This window comes from Podarcis liolepis, assembly GCF_965112155.1.
Source record: "Podarcis liolepis genome assembly, chromosome: 1".
Lineage (NCBI taxonomy): Eukaryota > Metazoa > Chordata > Lepidosauria > Squamata > Lacertidae > Podarcis > Podarcis liolepis.
The window spans coordinates 28,584,274-28,611,099 of NC_139554.1; the positions used below are offsets into that span (position 1 = coordinate 28,584,274).

The 26,826-nt window shown below is 42.7% G+C and overlaps 1 protein-coding gene and 1 long non-coding RNA gene across 34 annotated transcripts in view; one reads left to right on the forward strand and one right to left on the reverse strand.

The window, feature by feature from the left end:
• NRXN3 (neurexin 3) overlaps nucleotides 1–26,826 on the reverse strand; it is a 1,209,742-nt gene that overhangs the window by 351,591 nt on the left and 831,325 nt on the right. The window lies entirely within an intron of this gene.
• On the forward strand, nucleotides 3,369–25,040 carry LOC310707283. The gene is made up of 3 exons (XR_014526416.1): nucleotides 3,369–3,478; nucleotides 3,859–3,952; nucleotides 24,828–25,040. It is a non-coding gene; the product is annotated as an uncharacterized lncRNA (long non-coding RNA).

Below are 26,826 nucleotides of genomic sequence, written 5' to 3' on the forward strand. Positions count from 1 at the left end.
GGTTTGGATACAGCAGGTGTTCCTCTGCCCAGATCTGCTTGGCTCCACCAGAAAGTCATACCAGAAAATGGAGGAGCATATAAACCACATGGTTCACTTTTGCTCATTCCCTTCATGGCAAACCATAGTGATGTCTAGGTCAGCAGCAATGGTCAAAATGACCTTTGAATGACTGCTGAAATGCAAGAAATTTCTGAAAGTATGAGATGGGCACTTGCTATGGAAATAGACAGAGATGCCATAGCCTAAGAAACTCCTCCCTTCATCAGGAAGTATCGATAACATCTCCCATTAAAATTTACAGTCTGATTGTGCACTCTACCACAGAGTTGCTGTTTTAATTAACAAGATGGATTTCAGAGGTGATATGTTCTGTTGTGCTATAATTCCTGCCTTTACAGTAATTTTCTCCTGCTTTTCACACTATAATGTGCTATAAATCCTACTTAGGCTGCTTCACTGGCCTGTTGCTACTCTGAGTCAATCTTTCAGGCCTTCTGTTGCTATAGCAACCTCCAGCCATCCTCCAGCTTGCTGGAATATGATACAGTCTCCTGGGGGAATTGCTATGAACTTGAGGATCACAAGGATTTCAGCCCATGATGCTTGAATCTGGTCCTGTCTCCTTTTAGTAGTAGTAGTAGTAGAAGAAGAAGTAGTAGTAATATCCACTGTCTTAACTCCCCACCCACCCTGAGTTCTTTTGTGCTGTCTGTGTGTGTTTGTGTGTGTGTGTGAAGGAAAATAAAGTCAACTGGAAGATCATTCCTCTTTTCAGCCTTCTCGAAAGAGAAAGCCTAAAAAATAATGTAGACTTAGCTGGTTTAAATGCCTAAACAAACCAGGCACAATTGGAGCAGCTTCTCCTCCCACCCTCTCTCCTTTGTTTCCATTTTCTTTCTTTCTCTTCCTAATCTTGTCTTCTCATATGTTCACGGTCTCAGAATGTTCATTTCACAATTCCAGTTTATGAATACATGTCCTCATTCTTAATCCTCCTCAGCCTACCGGCCTCTTTTCTCTCAGACTTTATTCACACTATTTTCTGCCTTATCTTTTACCCTCCATCATTTATTTGCTTTTCTGCTTCTTTTTGTATGTGTCATTGTTTCTCCAACCCATTTCCTCCCCACCACAAATCATTTAGGTGAAGACGGGGGGGGGGGGGGAGGAATCTATCACACAAGACAAAGTGTCATATATCAGCTCCTTCCTGCTTCCTCCAGCTACATACCACATCTTACACAGACTGGGGCGTTCACATGTTACATTCAACAAGAGTAAAACCTGTGTACCAATACACAAATAATTGACCTGTACAAATCAACAAGCATACACCGCCCCCCCCCCCCAGCAGCATACTGTATATCTGTATGTTAGTTTCACCAATATGTGCATTTTGGGGCACTATCTAGTACAGTGGTACCTCAGGTTACATACGCTTCAGGTTACAGACTCCGCTAACCCAGAAATATTACCTCGGGTTAAGAACTTTGCTTCAGGATGAGAACAGAAATTGTGCAGCAGCTGCGCGGCAGCAGCAGGAGGCCCCATTAGCTAAAGTGGTGCTTCAGGTTAACAGTTTCAGGTTAAGAACAGACCTCCAGAATGAATTAAGTTCTTAACCAGAGGTACCATTTTTGTATGTGTTGTATGGTTCAATAACTGTATGCAAAAATAAATCATTTCTAAATCCCGCTCTGCCAAATTCAAGACTGAATGAGAATGAATACACAACAAAGTGCCAACCCTAGCACCAGATTGTAGGTAGGAATCAGAGCATTAGGACACAACCTTTGTCACCTCTAGGTATGTTAAATGATCTTAAAGTTTCTGTAATAACTGATGTTGGATCATCCCATCTAGACACTATCAGGTAACTGGTATTGTTCTTCTCAGTGTACAAGAAGATTCAATAAGCCACCTCTCTTTTGGTTGCTGCTGCCTCAAAGATAAAATACCACATTGTTGCCCAGCTCATCTAGATCATGACTAGTTCAATGCAAGTGCTATAGGCTTCCATATGCATTGAAATAAATCAATGATGCGTTAGCGATTGCTTTGCCGCTGCTATTTAATGCGCATGTTTGACTTTTCCCTGCTTTTAAATTTTATAGTGAGTTTTAGTGCCGGTGATAATACTTAGTACTTATGGGGCACTTTATGTTCACAAACATTAACCAATTAAGAAATAAAAAGGAGTGATAGCTACGATTGTCTTGAGCAATGCCAAGCAAGCACAAAAGTCCAATGCCTTCACCATCACATTTTGTGAAGTGAGCAACACATTCATAGGTTGAAATAAAATAATTCTTCTCACACTTCAAACAGAGAGGGCCTGGGATTCCATCCAAGACAGGATTGAGACCGCAACCCAGGGGCAGTGCTTCCTGTTTCATCACTTGAGGTGAAATGGGCAATACTGCTTTTCCCTGCCCTGCCCTGCCCTGCCACTGCCACACCTGTTTCCACCAGTTCCATTTCTCCTCTTGCCCTGCCACAATTTCAGGCAAGATCTCACCCAGTTGGGGTAAGATCTTGCATGCCCGTGAGATCTCATGTGATTTCTATACATAGAATGGAAAGGCGGCACTAACCTGCAGAAAAATGTCCTGGGCCAGTCCTGTATGAGTCACTGTGCTAACGTTCTAGAAAACTTGAGTTACAGCAAATGGGTGGACTGTGTTTTCTTTTTTTTTTACCCTAGACTTGATTTTTTGCAGATCTTCCATCTTGGGATGCTAAGCACCATCTGAATCCTGGGATGCCAGAGCTTTGAAAGAGTAACTGATTGGAAAACACAACACCCCTTGCTACATTATAGGCTCTCTGTCCTAGCATGAGGAGAGTAGCTTCCTTTGCTATTCCTAGGGCTTCTGGTCTTGTCACTCTGTTGCTCCCTGCCCCGACTAAGTTGGGATGACAATGGAAGGTGGTGATTTGCTTTGAGGGATCTAGAGGGATCAGCTGAGCTTAAGCAAGCTATTTTTGCAGGTGGAGCGAAATTCAGCTCCAGTGGAATCTATAGCCCGGCCATCTAGAATAGATAGATATGGAGTAAAACTACCACCACCACCCACAGAAGCCAGAAATTAGAAAGCTTTCGGGAAATGAAGAGGTTACAATGAAATATAAAGCAGCACTTGAATAAAATATCATGATGTAGTCAGATGTTGGTCATGTGTCCCTCTTCTTTGCTATTAAAACATAATTCTCTTCCTGAATATGGCGGGTTACAGATGATAATTTTACAATCATTTACCACATGTCCCCACACAAGTGCTGTTTGCCTTCTCTACTTCCACTTCTTGGCCCTTCGGGAATGCAAAAGTGCTGATTGGCATAGTTTCATTTTGTGGTTCAGCAGCACTCACCATAAATAGGCTCCAGTCATTTGAAATCCTCACCTGAAACACACACACTTTCTCTCTCTTTCTGCTGAACTGTCAGCCTTTCCGTGTCAGCTCCAGGATGGACAGTGAGTTTCCACCAGTGATTGATTTATGTGTGTTTGTGCTTTGAACTTGGGGACAATGACTTCATCCTGAGATGATAATGTTGTCAGGGTGAGTGGGATGCCCACCTGTGTAGAAGATTAATTGGCTGCCCTCAAGAGATGAGACTGGGGATGGTTAGAACATTACCATGTTGCAAGGTAGGTGCTGCCGCTGCAGACTTAATGGCCACTTCTCTGTAAGGAGCTTGCATTGAACAATCGGCCAAAGCTCAGTGGTTAAAACATTCATGTTAGCCTCTCTTCTACAGCTCCTGGGAGCTTTTGCATATGAACTTGGTTAAACTCAGGTTCAGTTCAGGTATCTGGTCCACTCATCCATTAAATGTTGCTTTCTTCTGTAGGTGGCAGTAGGATCAATGTCAACCATACTGGAAGGCTTGTTGGAAAACCAAAATATTATGGCACTTTGTAGTTCATTTGTTCTTCTTGCACAAGGTGTGGATACAGGTTTCTTTACTAAGTTGCACTTATTAACTTGCAGCTTAAATGAGTTCAAGGTGTCGTATGTGGCTTTGCACCCTGTTCCACTGTATTCTCACAACTAGCTTGTGAGGTAAGTCAGGCAGAGAAATAGTGGGTGGCCAAGGTGACTCAGTGAACTTCATTTAAACAAGTGTGAGAGCCAGTGTGGTGCAGGACCTTGGAAACCAGCTTTCAAAACCTTGCTTAGCCATGACGTTCACTGGGTGACAGGCATGTTGTGAGGGTAAAATGAAGAGGAAGGAGTGTGGGCGAAGGGAGAGAGAGACAATTAGACAGAGTGTGTGCCCACCATGGTAGTTTGGTCGTCTCTATGGGCCCACTGAAACCAGAAAATCCAAATAACTGAGGCAGTAACATATGAAATCTGCATCCTTCTCATTCTACTTTTTCAACAGCTTGCTCTCTGGACAAGACTACAGAAGCATGCTCACAGCACACAAACTTAGGAGATATATTTGACTATATACCTGATCCCCACCAATGGAAAGTCAATATTTCTAAAACAAATCCCTGTTACCAATACTTTTCAGAGTTTGAAGGTGGGAGATATTTTAGATTATCATGATGAAGTTCCAGTATAATTTTTGCAATCTTAACCTGAGAAAGTGAGCGAGGGAGAGACTAAATGAAAACACCGGTATGGAAATGAGTGTTAAGCAAGGAACAAATCCATAACATATTACATTTATCTAGACATGGATTACACTGGGTGACAATCCAGTCTTATCAGCTGATGAACAGCAAGGCTTCATTAGTGTATAAGGACAAGTGTTGAGCAGTATAGGCATTATCCACCCCCCCACCCCAGCCTCACTGATCGCTCAGAGAGATAAGAAAATTAATTCTACTGTTTTTCTCTATGCTATGGAAAAGAAAATGTGAACTTCTAGTCTTGTCTAGGATAGTGGCTTCTCCATCTTGCAGCTATGCATTTCCATATAGATCTCAAAGTTGCTAAATAAAAAGGAGGGGAAACAGCACCACCCTCACCTTTCAAGGAAATCTAGGTATAGAAAGGGGAATTCATGTATGCAAAATTACAATGCAGATGAGACAGAACAAAAAGTAGAGGGACACAAGTAATTTGTGGTAGAAACAGAAGCTAACGAAGGATATTTAAGATGATGGTTCTTTAAAAAGGAGTTGTTACTTGTGTTGAACTGACATTGTTATGTTGCTGTAATATTACAGCATCCGTTATGTGTTATGATTTTTTACTGTTCTTGTAGACTGCTTGTTTACTGTGAGCCACTTTAAGCACAAATGTATCTGTGTGGGGAAATGTATCTGTGTGGGGAAAACAGAAAGGGAAAACTAGATTTATCACCAGAAACCTGCCAACACTATGCAATCCAGTGAGCTGTGGTAGCACCAGAACCTTTCCTTTCCAACCAAGCGATGATCTCCAAAAAGCCTGTGCTTTATAACTTAACAACAGAACCTCTGAGCTCAGCATGGGCCTGTTCTACAATAACTTAAGGAAAAGTTCATTACTACTACTTCTTCATTTTTTCATATATATTTTTTCCATTTTGAGGCTTCAGATTCAAGTTAGTGATGGGTTTCACTATAGTGCCTCCTGACTTATTTATTTGCCATGCAAGGCTTGGAGAATAATGGAGCTGCAAAGGTCTCCAAGCCATATTATCGAAAGGAGAGTGCCACTGTTGTTACCAGCACAAAAACCATGACAACTATACGCTGACATGAATAAACCAGCACTAGAGGGCAGGATCTCCTGCAATTTCCCATTTACTCTTGGAATGCGTGGAAACACACAGATTTGGCTTTAAGACGCATGAGCGTTTCCTTACATGGGAGATGTGATGCAAGCTTCTATTTTCACAATCAGACACGCACAGCTTCTCTCCTCTGGGTGCAGTAGGCAGAAAAGTTGATGTTAAACCAGTGGAAGCCCAAGTCTGAAACACTGTTCAGTTCCCTGAGTAGTCTAGGGGAAGGCAATGGCCCTGATCCTGTAAGATGAGTCATGACTAATAGTACGATTCTATTCATATTTACTCAGACGTAAGTCTTGCTGCGTCCTGTGGGGCTTACTCCTTGGTGTGTTTAGGTATGCAGCCTAAGTCCCAATGAAACCAGAGGAATAAGTGAGTTATAATTAACATCTTTCCCCTTGTTTACGACTGGAATTAGAAAGAGTAGATAGATCAGGGCCATTGCCTCCCACCTTGCACAGCTGTTGTAAATGAGAGAAAGGGCTGCTGCCACAGGATCAAGAATAAGAAGTCGGAAGAGCAGCATGTGTGGGAGGTCTATGCACCAACTTTCCCCTACAGCACTTTTCTCTAATGGGTGTCATCAGGTTTTCACTTTCGGGAGCACTAAATTTACCCAGTTTAAAGAAGAGAAAATGGTTAGTGCCAGAACTGACACCTGTGACATTTTTTAAAAAATGACATCGCTGAACTATTAAGTTATAATCCTGTAGCTGGTTCCCACAAATGTTGTCAGGTTCATTCAGATGCTGCAAGAGAGAGTAGCCTTTTTTTATTTCAGCAAAAGACATCCTGTACACAGGCTGGCACAGTGATGTGCACCTGGGCTATTACCATGGAAGTAACTGTCACGCTAATGCAGGAAAATACATTAGAATCCTGACCTCCCAGGTAGAAACATGCTGTAAAAATGGGCTTGTAAGGAGTGATTCACTCACTGCTTGCAATAATGGGAATGTACCATCCGAATGCAAATGAGAACAACAGTTAATTATTTTTGCACTGTAACTCTGGGGCTCCTCCTCGGCCTATGTTAGCTCCTTAAATTGTAGAAGTTGCCATGTCTCTGCCACCTCTAAAAGATTGCAGCTGATTAAATTTTGAGTTCCAGCAGGAAACCCAACACTGTCAGAGCTTCAGTTTCATATTTTATGAACACCAACATCCCTGCCACCCCGCCACCCGCCCAGTCTGCAAAACTCATTTTCTTCTGTTGCGAGGAGGAAGGTCAACCGGAAGTGTATATGAAGGTTTTGTTCAGCATTAAGTTAATATAATTATGCTCTCTGATGAGACAATACACGGCTTGCTCATTGGGAAGGGGGGCGGGGAAATAAAGCTTGACTAGCCTGTATCAGAAATGAAATGTAATTCTGAGACTACTGTGTCTGCAGAATTATACTTAATATGAGCAAGATGAGGTGTTGACAACCTCAGGAAATAGAGCTTCAATGTCGTAAATGATAGCAGAATGCAGCTCTGAGAAGCCTACACACAAAGTTCATGCCTAGTGCCATACTGAAAGAGGCTTTAAAGGAAGAGGTCAGCCCCTGTGAGTTGAAGTGCACAGGAAAGGAGGAGTTTTGAATTGGTGAGTAGGGAAGAATGCAATTTAGATTTTTCAGGCAGGACTGTAAATAAGCTCACACCAAACCTCTGTCTCTGAGTTTTCCTATTCTTCTCCATTAACCAAAGGGTCAAATTGAAGGTCCTGTATGTTGTTATCACAGAAGAAACAATTAGGATCATGAGTGGTTCTCTTGTAGCTATTCACTCCTAATGTTTACAGTACCACAATTATTATTCAGTTAATTAATGTCCATTAAATCAAAACTATACCATGTTGTTGTTTTTTATATATAGATGCTTCGCTTATGAAGTGCTGTACCTATTTTGTCAAGCATAAAAGGGGAAACTAAAAGTATGTTGCATCATCATCTTTAAGTCATTCATTAAATCTACAGTTCTCAAACCACTTAGTCTAGATTAGGGAAACTGCCAGTAGAACAAGTAGTTTGCTTTGGATCACAACCCCTTGTTCCATAATGTGCTTGATTCATTTAGTTCACTTTGACCAGCAAAAAAGAATAGCAGCAAATTTACATAAATCAAATTAAGCCAGTGTAACCCTGCTGATATCTCAAGTTAGCATCAGGGCAAAGTCCACCTAATGTCTGAATGGTTCCAATGTGTGCATTCACTAAAAACCAGTGTTGTCAAAAGCAGGAAAGAATACTAGGCAGCTGATAGCACAATGCCACCACCTTAATAAAGGAAGAAACCTTGTTAGAAAATAGGACTTCTGCCATTACATTTTTTGGAACACCTGATACAGCTATTTGGTGCCCTGATCCATTGTAGTACTAGTAACAGAAACACTACGGTTATCTGTATTATTCTCTGTCTGGAAACACAGACTATTATTTACTATTTACATTTAACATAAGCAACACACTCTGCCTTCTTGTCCAACAAAATCAAGCCATTTGTGTCTCTCTGATATAATTGGTGGTGGCTAAATGGCATCCTGAACTGAAAGCCAACAAAGAATTTGCCTATAATAGGTGCAATCACATTTCATAATTACAGTTTCTTGGCTATGTCCAACAGCTCATTGTTTTTTGGAAGCCCAAGTTGGCACTCTTCATAATGACATAAGCTCTTTTATCTTCAACAAAAGTCAAAGATGCTAACATATAATAAGAGCTAGGTTCACCACTGTACAAAACCAAGCTGGGCAGTATCAGCAGAACCAACAAATAATCCAGAATCCACTCCTAATATCCAACCAAGTGTAAAAGCAGATGCTTCTACCTTTGGAGAGCTGTGAAACTTTCATTTTCCTTTGCCAGGTTCTTGGAGAAATCTTACAAGGTAGTATGTGTCTGATATGGTCTGTATGCTGCTAGAGAAGCTCAAGTCCATGTGTCCTTTTAACATGGAACAGAATGAGCATTGCATGCGGCAGCTGTGTAGCAAGACTCTTTAGCAGCAACTTGACTTCTGGCAGACAGACCGAGGCTTGAAGTCAGAGCACACTTTCTGCTAGTTTTCTTTTGCTTCTTTTCTTCCCTCCTGTACTCTGCCACTCAAGCGCTGCAGGACCATAACCACCCAGGCCTCATTAATCAGAAAGCAAGGCGCTTGTGAAAGGAGGGGTCAAGTGAAGGGCTTCGAGAACTAGATTGAGCAAAAGCACTGTGCAAGCCATGGATACAACAGGAGCGACATCCTATGTAGAATGATAATTAGACAGATAAGATAAACAGAGGTCAGGAAGGGACAAAAGATGTAGGCACAAGGTACAACAAACAAGAGTGTTTGTTGCTGCATTTTCAATGCGCTGTTTCATCGGGGACTTTGGAGCTGAAACAAGATGTCTGATTTGAAAGGGAAGAGCATAGCTAACTCCAGTGCCAGAATGAGCAGGAGCTGCAATTTCAGCTGAACCAGATGTAGAGCACATGCCTTGTACATAGAACACCCCAGTTTCAATTTCCTACATAACCAAGTAGGAAAGCGGGAATACAGCCTTCTCTGCCCCAAAACGTGCAGTGGACTAATGGCCTGGTTTGGTGGACAACAGCTTCAATATGGCATTTCATGAGGAGTGGCTACAGTCTGGTGGTAGCGTGCCCTCTGGTGGAAGAGAGAACTATCAAAGGCTACTAGCCATGGCGTCTGTTCTCTACCCCTTCAGGTGGAAGCAGCAATGTTTCTGAATAGCAATTGCTGGAAATCAGAGGAAGGAAGTGCACATGTGCTTGAAATCCTGTGTGCTGGTTTCCCTTTGGGGCATCTGATTGGCCACTGCAAGAACAGGATGCTGGACTAGACGGGTCTTCGGCCTGATCCAGCAGGTTCTTCCTATGTTCTTGTATGCAGATAGCCCCAAGTCCCATCCTTGTTATATCTAATTAAAAGGATCTCACTCTGGAGAGCTGATATTACTGAGAACAGGCAATGGTGGGCTGGGTGGACCAATGGTTTGACTTGGAATAAGGCAGCTTCATATGCTCAACTTGTCCTTACTGGGCTGTGGGTATAATATATCCACTTGTGTGATGCCAGATTCATTGAAACCAGTGAAAACAGCAAAGCCAGATGCAGTGTGTTACAGAGGCATGGGTGGGAGCCACAGCTTCTTGCAAGGATTTTCTTTCTCTGTCAAACAAGATCATCCTCTGGGTCAGGCTACTCCTAATTCTTATAAACCATTCATCTCTCCTGGGCAGCCATTCATTCAACATACATCCCAACGGTTCTGAAAAGCAGGCAGAGCCGAGTTGTGCTAATTACATCTTCAACGGTGTGCAACAGTCCTATCATTCCATTGCAGCTACTGTGTAGCACACAAGCATCCCCAAGTAGCATCTCAGTCATTATGCTTGCAAGCTCTGTGGTTATACAATAAAACCCACACACACATGCACAGTTTGTGTTGCTTATTTTTCCTGCCCTTGTGCATTCCTTTCCTCCTCCTGTATGCAGTACAGCTTGAGCTCTCCATTATTCAGGATCTCTCTCTCCCCCCATCCCACCTTTCTAATGATAAGTAATAAGCTTTTCCTTTGGGGAGGGTGGATGACCCATATGGCTTACAACCATAAAAGGCCTTTATGTTGAAACCAGTTTACCTCTTGAGCAACCGCCATTGCCTGAATAATCTTGCTGCATTGATCAACTAGTCCCACTGCAGATTTAGCCAATGAAAACAGGGAGACCAGAATGGAGCAACAGATGGAGTGTTCAAATTTCCACAAAAAAGCTGTTTCAGACATTTAGACTGTTTTCTATGCAATCTGTTCTAGGGAAGTATTTACATGGAGAACATGTGTGACCTGGCCCTCTACCGAGACAGCTGTGGCCTCGCAGAAGCAATTTTCATCACTGGGGCAGATGAAAAATATGCGCTTATCTCTTCTATCTTATCTTATTTATCATATGTTCTTCATTTCTTTTTAAGAGCATCAGAAGAGCCTGCTGGATCAGGCCAATGGCCCATCTATTCCAGCAGCCAACCAGAAGCCTCAAAACAGGGCAATGAGTAAATCAGCTCTCTGCCCACTAGTGATTCCAGCAACTGGTATGCAGGCATATTGTCTCTCACAGTGGAGGTAGAACATAGCCACTGTAGCTAGTAGCCATTGATGACCTTCTCCTCCACAAATTTGTCCAGTCCTCTTTTAAAGCCATTCAAGTTGGTGGTCATCCCTACTTCTTGTGCGAGTAAATTTCGTTGTCTAACTATTGCACTGTGTGAAGAAGTTATTTCTTTTTTCTGCCATGAATCTCCCAACAGAAGGAGGAAATAACAACACTACTGGTTGTGCTATTTGGCCAAGTAGCATTGTACAACTTCACCAAATTTCACTTATTCTTGGGTCAAAGCAAAGTATATTTCTTATGGGAGCAGTTGATCCTAAAGTGTAGACTCTGGACAGCCTCAGTCCTGGGTCATAGGGGCAATTCTCCCAACATTTGAAAATCCGATCTGTAGATTTCTGACTGCTTTAACTTTATTTAGGTATAATTAATGCTTCCACTGCATTGTGTTATGTTTTCATTGTGTTGCAAGTCCTTTATGAGTGTTCTAATGCAACACACAAATGGCAGAGAACTCAAAGACTATGGATACTTTTTTTACAGACACTGTGAAGAAGACACTTTGACATGGTAAGCACTGCACCCATAAAATACAGCTCCCCATTTTCCTCCTTTATTTATTTATATTTATATCAATAGGCTCAGAGATTCCCACCTATCTTTTGTTTAAAATGTCTCCAGCAAGGGGACATTAAAAGGTCTTCTGTCCAAAGCCTTGAAAACTGCACCCAACCAAAGCAAACACTAGCCATCTGCAAACATTTGGTAAATGTTCAGAGGGAACAAAACTGGGTCATGACTATCTTGATTACTTCCCCCTGCCCGCTGTGTTCAGTGCATTTAGCACAGGAGCAATTCTGGACTTGATGAATCCATAAGCTAGCTTTAAAAAAAACAAACAAACAAAAATTTCTATAAAGGACAGTTCCACAAGATCCATCACATTCTGGTACAGAAGTAGCCACACTGACCAACCCCTGACAATTGGTCATACTTTTGGGGGCCGATAGGAGATGGGACCCATAACATCTGGAGGGCATCCCATTGGCTGCCCTGATTCTAGTATGACCTCAACTCAGGGCAGGGCTATGCAGATAACAGGAACTACACAGAGAGGGCAAATTTTCAGTGAGTCCTGCTAAGACCCATTGGGCAAAGTATGCAGGCTGCATCCTTGGGCACAGTTGAGAGGAGACGGCATGTACCCCTCACTCCACACATTTTTCAATTCAGCATCAATCAGAGAACGTGCCAGCAGTTTGTTCTTATCAAAGAACTTGGGCAGTTGCGTGTGTTTTTTCTAAAGTAGATGTGCCGCATATACTGCAGATGCTTTATTTACCTGAACTCTGGGAAGCAGAAAAGGGAAGATGATTTTTTTCACTGCAAGTATATTACCACTGTGAAGGGGGGGGTGGGGAGGGAAATCACTGAGAATAAATTTTGCTTTTCAAGTGTGTCCCGGTGAGAGCAATATAAAAAATAATTTAGGACCAACCGTGTAATTATGTGCATTTATTCTAACCTTCCATTACTGGAGATAACAAGATGAATAGTAAAATGTGAACTTTAACAATCCTGTAATTATAGCCACTGAACCGTACATTATTGAAAGAATTGTGCACAATCCAGATGCAAAAGAATCAACTGGGTATGTAAATAGAAATGAAACTAAAATAATCAAGTGATGAAGAAGTAATGTGCGGCACTAAATAGCTTCTCAGCATCTTTTACTGCTGTGTTTTCATTTCCTAAACAAATACTCCATTTATTTTTATCATTTTTTTGCCACACGTCCCACAATGATGTGTTTTGTTCTGGGGGTTGTAAGCAGCCCTATGAAAAATCTCTTGGTGGCTGCTGGTTACTATTCAGAATTTTCTATTTGACTCTTTCTCACAACTGAGGTTGCCTAGTTTACATTCATGCAATGCACAACAAATCTATGGAAATATACTAGCAGCAGAATCCAATGTGTGTTTATTCAGAACTAAGTCCTGCTGGCGCTTACTCCCTAGCAAGCAAGTTTAGGGTTGTAGCCTGCAACACTTGGAAGATTCAGCCCCTTGAAGGACTGCACCAAATAAACCCAGAATAGCCTTTTTTATTTGTTTGCTATCACCATCAATTACATGGCTATAAAGTTAAGGCTCTGTTACTTTTAAGCACAAGATGCTAGCACACTTTAAGAGATGTGAAATAGAGCAAGAGCTAATACTCAGGACCTCCAGTCAACAGTGTATCCTAAATAATAATAATAAAACCACATGGAAAGGGGCTTTTAACATTCATTTCCAGTTTTTAAAAGGGCACAGGGTGAGTTTCCAGAAGCAACATGTTCACTCCATCCATTGGCTCTGCTGCCACTCTAGGAAATGAATTGTTGCAGAGGAAGGAGACTGTTGTAGGGAACAGTCAAGAGGATGTTGTAGAAACCGTGGAAATACCTGGATCTCAGAAGGAATGTGATACAGGGAAGCTTGAGAATGGAGGGGTGGCTGGGAATAGTTTCAGGCAGCTTTATAAGGAGAATTGCCAAGAGCGAGCTTTCATCCTCAGACCTGTCTCCTTAGGTTAACGTGGAGGGTGATCCCATGAAGGAATTGACCCAGCACAACCAAAGCTATCACAGAGCTGACTTGACCAACCATCCACATCAGGGACAAGGGACAATTTACAAAAGGTCTCTTTCCCCATAGTCCTCATCTGTACCAGGACAATGCAATCTCTTCGGTAGACTCTGCAACTTTGGTGGAATACTGCTGACAACCAAAAGCCTTGGTGAAGGCTGAGATACAGCCTTCCGCGTCAGCCAAGATATCACCCCACAAACTTTCACCAGCTGCTCCTCCGTTGCTCTCCCTCAACATATACTATACCAATGACAAATCCTAGTAAAGTGTTCTACAGTCTTTGACATGGTAGAGCTCAGCCTGCAACTTTAATTATGTTGAAGGAAATGCCATTGCTTCTTCTAATCAGTATTAATGGCCTTCTCATCCTCAGTAATAATGTTTTCATGTGAAGGATGATTTTTACAAGGGGAAACAAAGCATGCATGTCTGGAGAATAATCCTAAGTCACAGTATGATGTTGCATTGATAAAGCTAAGGAGATTTAAACCTTATCCATGACCACTCAGCACTCTCCAGGAGACCAGTGCAAGGGCCAAACCAGAGACAGTTAGTAAAGCAGGGATGCTATCAAGCCTGTACAGAGCTACTTGTGCACTGACACTGCCCTGTGCTGAAATCTGCTTTTGGCAAGCCCTGGCAAATTGGCCCTAGATGTGTGTCCTCAGTCCAGCAAGTCCAATTTAAGGGCTGTCTACCCCTTCCCAATCTTTCTCTTCCCAATTACTTTCCTTAAGGGTCTAGTTGTGCCGTTAGCTGTTCCTTTGGCACAGGTTTGGAGGCAATCCCAAGTTCTGGGGTTTGTCATTACGGTAATTATGAAGGGCACCACAGAGGACGAGATGGTTGGACAGTGTTCTCAAAGCTACCAGCATGAGTTTGACCAAACTGCGGGAGGCAGTGGAAGACAGGAGTGCCTGGCGTGCTCTGGTCCATGGGGTCACGAAGAGTCGGACACAACTAAACGACTAAACAACAGCAATTATCCTAAGTCCTACTGAAGTCAACTGGACAGTGGGATTAGTAAACAAGTGCAAATTTACACCCAAAAGGCATCAACAGCCAGAACACTCTCCAATTTGGAGTAAAAAAATGACTGCGGGACGAAGTTAGTTAATTTTTTGCATCACTGGACTAGTATGTGATAAATGATGGTGCATTATCCCTATTTTCAGAGGACTGTCAGGGAACAGAGTACATAACCCAAGCAGATAACAGGGTCCAAACTCAAGGAGCTTACAATCTATATTTTGATTGTGTGTGGTGAGCGGGGTGGGAAAAAAGAGGAAGAGGAAATGAATACTGCGAAGGGATGAGTAAATGCAGCTACACAGACTTTTCAGTTGGAATTGAGGACTAAGAAGCTGAGAAGCACACTACATATCTAAGCAGAAATTAAGTGGAAAGAAAGAAAAAGAGGGAGGGCTGGGCTGGGCAATGCAATGAAAGGGGTGTGTGCAAAGGAACAGATAACACAAACAAAGGCAGCTCAGCAGGCACTTTGCAAATCTGTGCTGAAATCACAGCTTTGGTGGGAGGAGGTTAAGCAAATGGCAAAACCTTTCCCCAAGCACCTGTTTATGTTGGTGGATAAACAAATTTGGATTAAGGGAGAGAAGAGAGAGGAGAGGGAGGGTGGGAGGGAAGGAGGGAGAATATGAGATGTCAGCATACTTCAAAAGAAGAACATTTTACTCAGTGAATTTCCCATTAGCTGGATTGCTCCTAGCACTCTCTTATATTTGCTGCCCTGACTTTCCTTGCAGGGGTGTCAGTGACAGAACTGAAGGCACACATAAAAGCACACCGAAATCAACCTAATCTGGACAGTTGCAAAACACTCCTCTGCAATTACATCCAGCACTATTGTTGTGCAATTTTCTGCATAGGAACATACACACAAAAAATAAAGACTCTTGCCTAAATCTCACTATTTTCCTTTCTCAATTCTCTCGTCTTCCCACAAATCAAGACCTGTAAGATCAAGGTCCTAAGGGAGAAAAAAGCTCCAGGAGTCCAGCCTTTCATAATGACCAGGAATCAAACTTTATTTTCAATAATAACATAACAGAACCCTATGTTTTAGAGAGGGAGAAAATTGGTATAAATTGTCAGGATGTCATAAAAGTATGTGGAATTTACGTAGATGTTAGTGATTTGACCCATGATCTTCCTGTTTTGCATGTTCCCTACAAATATAAGACGTAAAAGTGCTACCTGTCTGATTCCAGAGCAGTGTGTTTACAGAACAATAGGAAAGACAGCCCAGTAAGTTATCTGTTTGCTAAGGATCAATTTCCTACACATTTTCACACACAACTGCCCAAATCTCACACCTTTGGGCTTTCCTTTCCCTCATATTTCATTTACAATCCTTTCATCTTATCACAGAAATTTTGCCTGGTACACTAGTGCCTTTCCTTGTGGTTCCTACTTAGCTGTGGCAGCAGGTGCAACCAGATGACATGCATGGTGGTTGCAGGTAAGACCACAATACATTTGTGGCACCTGCAGTTTTGTACCTGGCAATGTGTGCAGCAGGGAAAATTTGTCCTCGCTTGTCTCCACTCCATTGAATTGTAGGAAATAAGAGAAAAAGAGGATTGGGAAAGAACATAAGGAGAAGGAGAAGGAGAAGGAGAAGGAGAAGGAGAAGGAGAAGGAGAAGGAGAAGGAGAAGGAGAAGAGAAGAGAAGAGAAGAGAAGAGAAGAGAAGAGAAGAGAAGAGAAGAGAAGGAAGGAAGGAAGGAAGGAAGGAAGGAAGGGTATGAGGCTGCTATTCTTTTCTTTGGTTTGACCCCTCTTATGTCAGGCAGCTCTATGGCTGCCCTCACTGCCCACTCTTGCTCTCTCAAATTGCCTCCATGGAAGGTCTGGCACTATTATTTGTAGAGCCATCTACTGCCGTCAGAACACTCCCCTCTCACTGCCGATAGGGAGGCATTCTGGCATGCTGTGTTGCCACTTGTCTTTGATGCCATTGGGCGGAGAAGCCAAGCAGCACTGCTTTGTGGAATGTCCTGGTGGCAGCATGGGGGGGGGGCGAGCAGCATGGTGGCAGGAGGCAGTAATCCCTGTTTCACCTTAGGTGGCTGAATGGGATGGACTGCCCCTGATTTTTTGGTTCTTGATTCCTTTTGACAGTCGAGTAACTCCAGGCTTAAGATCTTCCTCTCCATCACAACATATTCATGTTCTCCTCCATTACCACTATGCAAATATCACACTCCGTTTCTGAGGCCTATCCAGGGAGCCCAGAATATTATGAAAACTGTGTTCTACATGAGTCTCAGCACATTCCATGAAGGGTTGTGTTCATTTTGGGGGAGGTAGGGTGTATACCTTTGCATAATGCTATAGTTTTTGCTTATTGCTAGACTGTGCTTTTCTCCTAGTGATGCTTGACAAAACTACCTGACTGCTTAGGGACTTTTAAGAATCCCATTCTAAATAAACACTGTGCAGTATACTAAATTGTTATGCTAAAGTATGGCACCAATTATATTTTATAATTTCTCAGGCATTTGATCTTCTGAAACCCAAGCTGAACATTAACTCCTGATCTCAGTCTCTCTCTCATTCATATATAATGTTTATATTTACATATATAAAGAAAGGTAAAGGGACCCCTGACCATTAGGTCCAGTCATGGACGACTCTGGGGTTGCGGCACTCATCTCGCTTTACTGGCCAAGGGAGCCAGCGTTTGTCCACAGACAGCTTCCAGGTCGTGTGGCCAGCATGACTAAGCTGCTTCTGGCGAACCAGAGCAGTGCACGGAAACGCCGTTTACCTTTCCGCCAGAATGGTACCTATTTATCTACTTGCACTTTGACGTGCTTTTGAACTGCTAGGTTGGCAGGAGCTGGGACCGAGCAACGGGAGCTCACTCCATTGCAGGGATTCGAACCGCTGACCTTCTGATCAGCAAACCCTAGGCTCTGTGGTTTAGACCACAGCGCTACCCGTGTCCTGTATTTACATATATAACACCCAACAAATTAAGACAATATAAAAAGAGAAAACAAATAGAAACACAAATTCACACCTAGAGGTTACAGCTCTGGAAAAAAAGACTATGTAGGAAGAAATACACAGTATACGATTTAAATTGTGTTTTATTCCCATGCTACTTTAGAAAACTAGATCCAAGTCATTGTGGGGGAGTAACCCTTTACCTATCAGATCATCCTGGTCCAAGGCTCTAGTCTGTCTCCTTTTTAACAAATTCCAATTTAGAACACATTGGTTTGGTATGCTTGCCTTCTTGGGTTTTGTTTTTTGGGTTTGTTTTTTTAAAGATAGATTCATGCCAAACCACAAAGAGCTTAGTCATTTTTAAAGGACTGGCAGGAATAGTTTATTAAGGCACTTTTGCACAGGAATTTCACACTTCTTTCCAGCCACTGATTAATGTAAAGGGGAGAGAGACCAACACTCCTAATGTAAAAGGAAATTAAAAATAAGCCAGGTGCAAAGCCATTAAGCAGAAAATGAAAACAGGGAAAGAATAGGGGAGTATTTGTTTTTCTCTAACATGCCCAAATATGAGCTTTAATAAGGCATATAAATTACAACCTTGGTAATTTTAATCAGCCAATAAATAACTGAACAAATAAAAACCCTTGCTTTGGCTCTATTCCCATCTGCACAAATAAAACATATAATTAAAGTTGTACACACAACACAGTTTATTTTAAAGCATAGGAAATCTACTTATTAGCTTGGCACTGTAGCATACTAGGAATATGCTGCATACAGATCACAGTGCCATCAAAATAAGGCAGCAAAGTTGGTAAGGATGCTTAGCAACTCAATCGTTCTTGCTAAACAATCAGAGGAAGCAATGCTGTCAACACTGGCTGGCAGTGGGTTCCCAGGATTCCCAGGATTCCCAGGATTGAAGGGTGGAAGTTTGGCTTCTCAGTGCACCAAAATGCAATGAATAATGAAAAGTGTGCAGACACACCATCAAAGCCATGCTTTCAAACTGTGGCATATAGTATTTGCAGACAATCTGCTACAGTAAAACACTTCCAACCTGCAATATTCCCTTCTATTTGGCAAAAAAGAGTAAATGTCAAGATGAGAGATGCTCGTGCTGTATCAACATTTCCCTGTAGCCGCAGAAACCGTTATCAACACTGATAAACCTCTGCCAGGATACATTTCTTATCAGAATAAGGGCCATAAGAGTGGTTTCGAATTGTGAAAGATTTAACCAATTTAAATTGGTGCCAATTTCCCCAAAGCAATCAAAGAAAGAATTTTTTTAAAGCTCTTTCAGCTCTCATGAAAGGTGTCCTCCTAGCGCTTTACAGAAGCAGTTTTGCGCAATCTCTTTTACAGGGCTGACTTCTTTCACCTCCGCTGAAACTATAAAAACGCGTATGCATACACACACATGTCACCCTGTCCTCAAGGTGAGGTAAGAAATCAAGGCAGTGCACATTCTTTCAAATCAGCCCCTTTGTGGCCTGTAAACAGCTGCTGCTGCTGCCGAGGGCCTCCTCTTTGCCCTTAAGGTACAGTCGCTGCAGGCAGGCAGAAGAAGAAACCATTGACAATGACTGAGCTGGGGCCATTGATTCCCATACTGCAGTGGAGAGGACATCACTAATTAAAGAGCTTTATTTACTTGGAGGTCTCTCAGGAGTTACCAAGAGGGAAACAAGGATTGATTAGTGGGAGAGGTTTTCTGATAGTAGGTTCTACCAGGCAGCTGAATTATTTCAACAGACACACACACAGAGAGAGAGGGGGGGGGCTTGGTAATTTGCAATGTTTTGATTGTTTTAAATAGTAGGCCAAAGCCGATTCTAAACTCTGGTCCATTTTGACTGAAACTGTCATATGCAGAATAGATTAATAATACAAAAACATCAATTTCCCCATTGCGATTAAAATTGAAACGCCACAAAGACAAAAACCTGACAGCTTTTTAGCTTGGAAACATCAGTTTTCTGTAGTACAGGCATCCCCGCCCTTATGAGCTATCAACTCACACACAACCACGTATACGTGCAGCGCCAAGAAATAAATAATTGGATTCAAATCCAGAAAAGGCAGGAGAGTCCAAAGAGGACATCAGAGAGGGCAAAGGAAGCCCTGAAGAGAAGTGAGGCACAGTGGGGCTTTGTTTAGGCTGCTCAGCCTCCCTGCCTAACAGCTGATGCACAGGGTAGCGCAGCAGCTGCTGCTGCTTTTCCATGCATCCTCCAGCTGGCAACAGAGCTTCAACTCCAGATATTTTGGTCCGGATTGGGGGAGACAGTGGGAGAGAAAGCTGGAGAGCAGGAAAAAACGGACATTTGGAGGCTTTTTAGAGGATGGTCCCCACTTTATGCGATTTCAGCTATGCACATGGAAGCCAGAACGTAACCTATATGCTACGTGGTGCCCTTTTTTGGCACTTTGCATTAGCTAGCATATGAGGTAGAAGCTGGCGGATCACATGATTTGATTTGTGTGAGTCTGGTGAATATAAATGGCCTTGCCCTGCTTGCCCTTCTGTAGGGGCTTACAATAGGCCTGTTATATGTCCAGAATTTCCTGGACATAGCCAGGATTCGGCCATTAGAAGCAGTGTCCGGACAGAAATTGCTTAAATGCCAGAAGAAATCTGGACAACCCATATCAGAAGTGTAGATTTTGGCGAATTTCATCAAAAATAGCTCAAAAACTCCTTTGCCCAAAAAAGCACAGCAACATTTTGTTTCCATTGCATACTGCAAAGTATGAAGTGATCCTAATTCTATTTCTGTTTTCTAGACTTGGACCAAATGGCTCATTCACAGTTGATTCTAACAGGATTACCATCCATGAACTGAGCTGTCTGCATAAGGTGGAACATTTTTGTGGATTTTATGAAACAGTTGCATACACTGCTCTCTGGCAAGTTGCAACTGCGCAACAGCATTTTCCCCCCTGGTGCCGTTGGGCCCATTCTCACCTAAATATAGTGCACCCACCACTGAGAACACCAGTTCCACAAATTCCTACAAACTACCCCAGATTATCTTGTGGGGGACTTGTGTGAGGGAAAACTTAATAATTTGGAGTCTCAGGCAGGATTTGATCAAATAAACAAGAATGGTTTTATTAAATAAAGGAAGCTTACGACACAAAGTGAGTAAAACATACAATACTTCAGATTATAATGTTATTTCACTTCAGTTCTTTCCCAGTTTTGCACAGCTGTTGCCGCTTAATACTCTGGTTCTTAAACAAGGTGGTACTTCCTGTCACACACCCTGTTACACACCCCTTTGACAACCCTACTACTGAGGTACTCCAAGTAACAGACCCAAGGGATCTCCACACCCCTCTTAACTGGTTTGGGAGTCTTTTCTTTTTGTAGAAGAATCTCTCCCCTCCTGACTGGAATGAGTCCTAAGTAGACTGTATCCTCATAGCTTCTACTTCTCCTGGCTCAGCCTCAGTCTCCCAGTTAATTCCTGGCCTAATTACTCTTACAGGACACCACACACTGTCCTTCACACTAAGCTCAGAGTCTCCTTTCTCTAGCTTGTGACATATTCCTCAAAGTCGAGTTTTCTCAACCTCGGCCCTCCAGATGTTTTTGGCCTACAACTCCCATGATCCCTACCTAGCAGGACCAGTGGTCAGGGATGCCGGGAATTGTAGTCTCAAAACATCTGGAGGGCCGAGGTTGAGGAAGTCTGCTCAAAGTGGATGTTTCTACCCAGAACCAACTCTCTCTCCTCTCCCAACCTCTATCCTAACCTACAAACTGTCTCTCAAAATCCTCTCCTTTTCAACTCCCCCTCCCAGAACCCTGGCCAATCATAAGCTGCCATTCGTTAACCGTTTGCTGGCAAGGGGAAAGAAAAGAAAGCACTTGTTTACCCAACATGCCCATCAAAAACAAACTTTTCCATCACACAAGTCAGTCCCGTTTATAATGGAAAGTAGGGCAACTCATCCAGTTTTCCTAAAAGTGGTTTCCACCAAAAGACAGGTGTGGGGAGGGAATCAAATGACATTTAATTTCTATGTAACTCTATCTTAGCAAGGACATTCAAATAAACATAAGGGGGAAGGAATGGCATGCCTTAGAATAGCTGCTCACTCTAGCACTGCATAAGGCCAAAGAATTCCATAAATGAATGCAGGCACTTGGTGTTTTCAATTACAGGAACTAATACAAATGTTATACAATTTGCTGCACCTGACTCTCCCATTGAGGCTAATGCTATTAGAAGAGAGTTATTCCTTAAATACAGGTGGATATTTAAATATGTGTAAATATGTTATTTTAGGTGCACATTACCATTTTATGGAACCAAGGCTTTCCCTTTTATTTTAAAGCCCTCTAAATATCTCCCATTTAAATGCTGATTTTGTTCATTCCCTTCAGGGTCTCAGAGAAATACATTCTCCTTTGTTTGTTTTATGCATGCACTTCATTGGGTGACTTAAGGCAGAAAAGAAGGCAAGGGAATCTAAATAATAAACCTACTACAATCCTCTGATAAGGGAAAAGTGGCCAAGCAGCTAAGAAGAAGGGCTGAGTATGCAGCAGGGAAAGGGGAACAAATTCAAATATTTAAGCTTATTCCAGTTCTATAATAAATATAGCTTCTGCCAGGCTACAAATATTACAGATTAAAGTCTGAAATGCCCCAAAAGGCTGGGCTACTTTGCTTAACCAGGTTGATGCTCTCAGTCCTTGCATCTATCATTAGCTATTTATATTCTAGAAAAGCTGGGGGGAAATGTCATTTTCAATGTACTTATTTTTCTTTCTTTCCAAAGATAGGAAAATACTCTTCCCATCCATCCATAGTAACTTTTCAAAAAAACATTCAACCAGCTTGGCCAGAATGTGGATCAGGATATGCAGGATATGAATTTCAGTGAGCATCCCACTGAAAGCAATCCAGAATGGCTTGGCAGCATCGTAGCATATGCTGGAATCAGATCATTGGTCCATGTAACTCTGTTTTGTCTGTACCAAAGATAGTCAACATGGTGCCCTCCAGTTGTTGTGGACAACTGATGTCACCAGCCCCAATCAGCATGACCAATAGGTAGGATAATGGGAACAAACATCTGGATGGCATCACATTGACTACCCTTAGAGGCCCTACTCACCCAGTGAACAACTTCTGTTTCCAGACCTACCAGCAGATATTAGGAGTTTAACAAGAAAGGGGCATGGAGAGCTTTGTACACACCAGTCTTCTTAGCTGGATATTGGCAAATGATGGTTATAGCGACCCAGTACTTCCCCTTGTCTTCTGCGGTATGATCAGCAGGCTATTACCTCAATAGAAAGATTCCCAGTTCTTTTCAAATCAGTGACGGGATTATTAATTGATGTATTTGTTTATTTTAAGGTTGGATTCCAAAAGCTGCAATAATTTCAGTGTTCTGGTGGTTGGAAACTGGGAGAACTTGAACTTCAAAGCTCAGGTGAAGTTTCGTGTTTGGTATTTAAGACATTTTGCATCTGCTCTGTTCAAGGCCAGCCACTTAACAATTTTTCCCCTCCAGACTTTGGCCATTATTGTTTAACTGGAGACCACTCATTCTTTCAAAGAGGGGATTGGAGAGACATGATATTGCTATAAAAGACAACCAATTGTTCATGCTCTGTGTAGTACAAGAGGGCAGGTCCACACCCCAAGGAGCTTATAATCTAAATGGAAACAATGGAAACAACAGAGGAAGGAGAGAGAACCAGAGGCAGGGGTAAAAAAAGGACAAGCACTATGTAGTCGGTTCAGATGTATTTACTTGGGTTTAGATCCAAAACTAATGATCCTTTGCATGACCATGCAATACATGAACTTTAAATTCCATATGTGAGTAAATGAGATTATAAATCAAACTGACAGTATAAACTCAGAAAAGAAACTCAACAGTTCACATTCTACTTGTGTGATGACAATAAACTCAAGCACGTTAGTGAAAGACAATCATGTGTTCTTATGAGAGTCTCCCCAAATTTCAGAGACATACTCACTCCACTTTTGAGTTAAGTTCCCTCCCTTAAGCTGGCTTTAGGACAAGGTTCTGCTCAGTGGAGGCTGATCCTTTAAGGGGAATGGGACAGTGCCACACCAACCTCAGTCATCTTTCAGCAAGTTCACACCTGCCAGCCTTCTTACTTAAAACCAACCCATGGTGTGGCACTGGCTGTTAGCATCCCCCCACTTGGTTCCAATGTTGCCCTTGTACAGGCACCCCCACTTACATGAGGTTTAGGTTCCGGGCCCCTGTGTGCATAAGTGAAATAATGCAAAATGGGGGAGCACCCTCTAAGAAGCCTCTGAATGCCTCTTCCCCCCTTCTCCTGCTGTCTCTCTACACAACTCTCTCTTCAACTAGAATTGAAGCTCTGGGGCCAGCTGGAGGCTGCAGGATGTGCAGGAAAGCGGCTGCTGCTGCTGCACTATCCCACGAGTCAGCTGTTAGGCAGGGAGGCCAAGCAGCCTAAGCAAAGCCCCACTGTGCCTCCGGTCTCTTCGGGGCTTCCATTGCCCTCACTGACATCCTCTTCAGGCTCCAGGGAGGGTCTCCTCGCAAGCCATGAGGACTTTCCTGCCGTTTCCTGGTATGATTCTATTTATATATTCCCCAGCACCATGCATATACATATGAGGAGAATGTAGAGTGTGGGAATGCTTCTACAACTCAACAAAGATGGGGGGGGAGGGCTAGAGCTAGTTTGCTCTTCCTATCGTTGACTCTGGCTTCATCTACTGTTGGCCTTCCTGGCTTCTGCTCTACCAGCCCCTATGGTCACCAGCTTCCACTGGTCCTACCTATATTTGACAAAAATTCTCACTAGGGTCCCCTTATCGTTTCTTCATTTGGCCTTTCATTCTTAAGGACATCCAAGTTGTAGCCTTTCCCCAAAAACAGAGAGACTTGGGTAACAACTTGTGCAACCTCTGCTCCCATGCCTCACTCCTCTGCCCAATTCTAGCTCTGTTGAGCAGTTGGACTCACAGCAATGATGTAATGCCTATGGGACTCTGCATAGTGACTTCAAGAGTGTAGGCTAAAGCTCACTTCCCACCAGGTTTGTTTGTTTGTATGTTTTGCTGCCAGTTGGTTTCTAAGGCCACCAAACTGATGGGTAGGCTGCAGAAAGGGGCATGGCAGCCCCTTTATAATTAACATAATCCACAAATGCTTTCGTTTTGTCATGCTTGACATGAAAGACAAGTGCTGCATTTATTGAGTGGTGGCTGACTAGGGCTGGAGTTATAAGTACTTAATATGACTTAATTGCAGTATTTAGCATTTCAGTCCAATGACCTAACAAACAACTCATACATGTTAATATTCTTTCTCTGTACCCTCTGTTTTGCACAGATGCCTGAGTCTTGGGTCCAACAAAAGCTGTTTACAGGGATGGCCAGCTGCTTTTCTCGGCAGGGGATTAGCTGTGTTTATGATGCCCTTCAAAACATTCAATTGCCGAAACTGCAGCAACTGCAAAGGTCTTTTGTCAAATGCAAGAGGAAGAAAGAAGCCACAATAGTCTAAGATTACAGCCCAGCAGGAGTGATGCTCTGTGCATAAGCAGATAAATAATAACCAACACACACAATAAAATAATGGATTTCTTTTCCCCATGAATGCAATTTTTTTTTTTTTGCCTCTTGCAATTGTTCCTTGCTGAACCGAAATTGAAAATAGCTTTTACACACTAAATGATCTTTAGAAAATTGTTTTAGAAGTGCCACAGGGCAATAGTGGGCACCTTCCTGTGCATTATGGTCACTGATGAGTCGCTCAGCGAAATGTCCCTACAAGCATGCTCAGCCAAGCAGTGGCATGGTGTGGGAGAAGACTGCAAAAAGAAGATACCATTAGTCTCACTTTATTTTCTATTTTCAAAAGCCCAGGTTTGGAATAATAACACTGGAGAAAGTCGCAACTCAGAGGCAATATCAGAGATAGAGAAAACAGGAGAAGAGCAGTGAAACTTTAAAGAGAAGTCCCTGTTAAGAGAAAAGGAAAACCTGTAAGGTGAGTCACAGGTGCTTATGCATAAGGATATGGAAAGCAGAGTGTGTGCTCACCTTCCTAACAAGCAGTGGGAGTGGACACTTCATGCTTCATATATAACTTCTATTTTGTTGTAGGTTCTAAAAATATTATTCCAGTTTAGTGATCTGGACAAATCTTGTCTCCCTACAGCATTATGTGTCTACCTCCATGAGCAGTGCTAAGGGGAAGGGAGATCAAGACACAGTAATGTTTGCTGCTAACACCATGGTCCTGATAACATTGTCTTGCTAGACCTGATTTTTTCCACATGGCCTCTTGGGTGTATGGTCACCTTCCTGATTCATGCAAGTCTTACTGCCTGAGGACTGAAAGGGTATGGACCAGAGCCATGCAGTCAATGGACTAGGGGGATTAGGCTAGTCCCCTAAATGTCCAGAGTATTAAAATATTAAAGCCTGGTGCCTCCTTCCCAAAGTCCAGGAAGCTTCTGCCCAGCTTAGGGAGGAAGGTGTGATGTTCACGTGCATGACATCGCCCCCCGCCAGCACCATCGCCAGCTGGCACCTCTGGCCCTAACTGTTCCCATATGAAAAAATGTCACTGCACACCACTGGTATGGACTACTTAGTAAAGCTGAAGTAGCAACATATAGCCCTTCCTGCATGCTACTTGGATCACGTTCTCAGAGGGGGGAAATACTGGGGAGAATCTCACTAAAGAATTGGCTTCACAGACTGCTTCAAAACCCTCTCGCTATCCAGAATAGCAAATAAATGGAGTGGTTAGGCTTGGTGCTACCCAGTGGGGATTCATTGCCTCCAGAAATGGATAGCAAATATCAAAGCACCTTTGAAATGCCTGTGCAATACCCACCTGTGGCTAGCCTAATCTGCTATTCCATTGCAGAGAGTTCTGCACAAAGAGGTAGCAGAGACACTGTTCCATCACCAGGAAAAAACTGTTATCCCAGCTGGAAAGAGAATCACTTCTTTGTCAAACAGATTTCACTGAGATGTACCTCTAGCAGTTCTCCCCCCACCCCACCCCCTCCCCAGTCCCCATCCACTCAAAGCTCTGGGGATCCTTTTGGGACACCCCAGAATGGGCCTTGCCTCATTTTCATTTCTGAAGGTTGGCTATTCACAATGCACCGGTCCAAGATAGCCCCACTCACAAAGCAGCATGTTCCATTATTTATGTGTGCCTCATTAAGATTTAATGTTCCCTCTTTGCAAAATGCTCCCTGAGAGGCAAAGTCTGGTTTTCACGAAGGTCCCAATGGAATGAGAAACCTTTCAGTCTTACTTGGCAGGAGGGTGGGGTGGGGTAGATACAATAATCTCTCCAATCAGACAGG